This window comes from Rhipicephalus sanguineus, chromosome 2 (assembly GCF_013339695.2).
Source record: "Rhipicephalus sanguineus isolate Rsan-2018 chromosome 2, BIME_Rsan_1.4, whole genome shotgun sequence".
In the NCBI taxonomy this organism is placed as follows: Eukaryota; Metazoa; Arthropoda; class Arachnida; order Ixodida; family Ixodidae; genus Rhipicephalus; species Rhipicephalus sanguineus.
Window position 1 is genome coordinate 12,835,976 of NC_051177.1, and position 4,647 is coordinate 12,840,622.

A 4,647-nucleotide genomic window follows, 5' to 3' on the forward strand; every position below is an offset into this window, starting at 1 on the left:
TACGTGTCGTGCTCGGATCTGTGAGAACGTTGGTTCGAACCTCGCTGTTGTCCTTCTCTCTTTTTTTTTTATTAAGTGCTCCACGGGCGCCGTAATATTTTTTGTTTAAGGAAATCGCCTTGGTGGCAGCGGTGGACGCCCAGCCCACGTCGTTGGCGCTCCGTACTCTTGCTGCAGTGACACGAGCCACTCGAGCAAAATAGTGGAGCGACGACGGCGCACCGCGAAGCGACAGCGTCCCAGTGACACGAGCCAACGACTGAGAATGGCAAGATAATTAGTAAACTCATCTGCGCATTGTGAATCACACGGTGGACGTAACTTTAGCAGCTGATTATGGCTCCCTGCGTCGTCTGCTAGCCACACCGTGTTCGCTAGTGTGCGAACGTCCTGCGCGCGTCCTCAGAGGACAGCTTATTCCGTTGTGTTAGCACAGCATCAAGTGCTCGTACGTATGTCTGCACGATATAAACAAGCATTTCAATTTCCAAGGCTTGTATGCAGACAATAAGTGAGGAAGACCCGCAAATTGGGCGAGTTGGTGAGGTTTCATGGTAAAAATATAAAGCAGCGCTTTTTTAAACACAAGACGAAGGAAAGGAGGGACACACACGTCTCTTTTTTTTATTGAAATAGAAAATAATTGAAGGAGTTGTTGTCACCATTGCTTGGTGACGGCTACCCCTTTCCACATAGTTCCTTCGTCTTGTGTTTAAAAAAGCGCTGTTTTATATTTTTAATAAGTGAGTGCATGCGCGTGTCGGTGTGGAGGTGTCGTACCATCCATTCGCCAAAATCATTTCAATGTGGGTGTCACTTTGTCGTTTAAGCACATCACATAGTGCATCTGGCGTCGTCCTAAACGAAAGAAGTACTAAATGTCGAGGTGTGAACGCAGAATTTTTGAGACACAATTATTACTTTATTTTATTTATTTAGTACCCATAGCGCCCATACAGGCATTACCTAATGCGCAGTGCGCGGGCCTCTAGCATTTCGCCTCCATCTAAATGCGAAGCCTAGAATAACAGAGAGCTGAGCTAGTTGGTAAGTATTCATTCCAAAAAGACAGGGCGTGCAAACACGGACACAAGAAAGAAGTCTTTCTTGTGTCCGTGTTTGCACGCCCTGTCTTTTTAGCTTAAATGCGACCTCCGCGGCCGGGATCGAACCCGTGACTTTCGGGTGAGCAACCGAGCACCGTAACCACTAGACCACCGTGGCTTTTTTTCTTCATTGACCACTATACCACCATGGCGGACGTATTTTTCAAGGCGAATACCTTACATGCCTCATAAAACGCGAAATTTGACCGTCGGCGTCCCGCGTCTACGGCGTCAGCGTACCGCGGCATCGGGGACGAGGGATGCGAAAAATCGCCACGTGATGACGTCACCATATGACGTCATCATGGCTTCACAAATTTTGGCGTGACGTCCCATGATGCCGTTATCACATGACGTCGCAGCTTGGTCAAAAGTTGGCAGATCACGGAGGCAGTGCAAAAGCAGGTTAGGTGCCTCCGATCTTGGAGGCAATGCAAAACTGCGCTAGGTACAAAAAACTGAGAAGAAGAAGAAGGCTTTCGCCTTCGAGTCGTCTTAAGCTAACGCATAAGGGACCCTGTGGGTTCTTATTGCAATAACTGGTTTTCCATTCGGTACTCATAGCACAACTTGACTTTGTTTCTTGTATTTTTTTTACTGACATAGCGTGTCTACCGCACACAATGCTGCCCCGTCTTCTAGTTTTCATGCGTCTTCTTTGTATAGACGCTTCGCCAGTACTGTTGGTATGTGCACTCCTGTATGATCCTTCATTGCTTACATTATAAATAGGTAAATAAATAAAATAAATAAATAAATAAATAATGCTTGCTCAAAGAATTTAGGTACTGAATGTCTGTGCGCGCGCGAGTGTTTATGTATAAACGCCTGCCGTTCCCCACCGTGTACAGGTGTAGAGATCCAGTGTACAGGACATTTATTTGTGCGCATTAATACTGCGCTGACAGAAGCAGTTACACAAACAAAGTGCTCCATGGCAGAATTTTGCTAAGGCCTGTCACTAGTCGCTTCACAACGATCGTGCATGATTTAAAAAAACAGGAACTGCGTATTGATTTAGGACAGGACGAAAAGGTAACCTTGAAACAGAGAAACAGCGAAGAATAAAAAAAAGATTTAACTGCACACATACATACACGGGCATCAGACAATGCAGAAGGGGTACTTAAACCACGGAAAGGAATATAGAAAACAAGAACCCGCCGTGGTTTTCTAGTGATTATGGTGCTCGACTGCCGACCCGAAGGTCGCGGGATCGAATCCCGAGCCGCAGCAGCCCCATTTCAATGGAGGCGAAATGCCAGAGGCCCGTCTACTTAGATTTAGGTGCACGTTAAAGAACAACAGATGGCTGAAATTTCCGGACCCCTCCACTACGGCGTCTCTCATAATCATATCGTGGTTTTGGGACGTAAATTCCCACAGATAATTATTATTAGAAAAAAAGAAAGATATCATCTGCAGACAAACACACATAACATATTCCATGATACACTTCATATCACAAAAAAAACCAGCGAAAGCAAAAATCAAAGGCATACACAGAATCAACCTGCAGTAAGGAATGTTTACGAAGTAAGATGCAGGACTCATGCACACGCGAGCCAAAATCTTTTAACCATACAGATGATATCAGCGTGTCCATTTCTTACGCAAAGTTGACGCCCGCACAAGTTTTGCTTGCATGTCCATTCAAAATAGGCAATCCAAGCTCAAGTTTGGGCGCGACGCTCGCGCGGCCGAGCTATATGCGTTACGGGATAGACGCTGCCGGCGAAGGCGGTTTGTCGCTGGATTTGGCAGCGGTGGTGGCTAGGACACGTGCGTGCATGCGCTCCTCATTCGGCCCGAGCACTACTAGTCAGCAATAGTTACACTGTGAGGCACCACAGGTGCAATCCGAGAACTCCGCGCGTGCGCGGAAGCGGGGGCGGCAGCGTTGTGGCGAAAGGAGACGCGCCGTGGATATTCCCAGTTGCGATAAGAGCAGTGGCGACGCTCGACGTTGCTTTGGAAGCCTATTGGCGGCGAGGAGTTACGGAGTCGCCCTCTACTGGACGCGCCTCGATTGCGTGCTAGGCAGGATGCCACCGGCGCGCGCCCCATAGGTTCTGCTGTCGGCGCTCTACAAAATCACCTCGCGGAAGCCCTCCGGTACACTTATGCAGGTACTTTCGAAAAGAAATATGTTCTTTCCTGTTAAAAGAATAATTTTCGACGAACGGAAAGCACAAGATAGTCTACAGTCGCTATCTCTTTGCAGAAAACCGAGCACCCGCTTCACGCGGTCACCGCGTTGGAGACCCCTGAACCGGCTTCTTGCGTGAAAGGTAGTCACTCGCTGAGTGCAAAATATGTGAAATATGTCGTTAGAGATATTTCACATAGATAGACTGCCTGTATAGCCAAACGGAGCATAACAGAAAGAAGCCTCAAGCCAGCGATCGCACGGGTTCCCGACGACTGACGGTGCCTCTTTGTATGAGCGTCTGCATGTATGCTCGTACTGATGGTTTCGCTTTTGTTACGAGCGCTTTTTGGCACCGCGCTGTGAACTTTACGCCGCAAAGTATGACAATTTGTGAGTACACAAACAACTACTGTTGCGCGGACGCTATCAGAGCAGTTAAAAACAATTTCGTTACAACTACGGCTTCGGTACGCCTATGGCAACATTGTGATGTGCCGTCCCGACGATTCAGTGTTTTTTTTTTTCGGTCTAAATTCGTGTACGTTTCAATGTCATTTGACAAGTTGTCTCGCACTGCGTATTGATCGGCCTTCTCAGTGGGCAAATGCCGCTGCTTCTGTTTCTTTATTCAGTGCATTCGTTTCGTTTGGTGCTCACACAAAACGTGAGCAAATGCGGCGCCTTTTTTTCATGCTCCTTAATTATCGTTCCATTTGCATTCCAGTGAACTTGCCGCTCTCTGTCATCAACATATTCATAGACCAAAGCTTGACCACTTCGAGATTGCTGGTGGAAGGAGAAGTAGTCTACGAGACCGAGCATGGTACACTCTAAAAAGTTTTCGGGAGCAACTGCGCAGTTCATCCGAAAAAGGGCGCTTTACTCCCTCGAAGGACGAACTGCAGAAGCACGCGTGCCGTGCGCAAAGTTCGGAGGGTAACTGCTTGGCCCTTCGTCAAAATGAGAGGAACGGGAGGACGAATGGCAACACTTACTCCCGCATGCCTCGAGAACCCTGTGAACCACAAACATTGCATGGACGTCTATGGTACGTTTCAGTTAGACATTCAACACCTCTAATAGAGGTGTCACTTAGTTCCCGATCACGTGAAATCAACGTTGATGGTACTGTCAAACGACCCGCCAGTCTACGCTGAAAAGATGTTGCATAAACGTTAACGCTGGACATTAGACACATTGTGCGGATGTTCATGTTAAGATATGAAATACGTGAAAAATACGTTATTTAGACACGTTATGGCACCTAGGAGGCACATTTTTACGTACCTTGAGTCGTGTGTGTGTGTATATATATATATATATATATATATATATATATATGTGTGTGCACGAGGACATGAGTCTTGTACAATACGTATGAAGACTTCA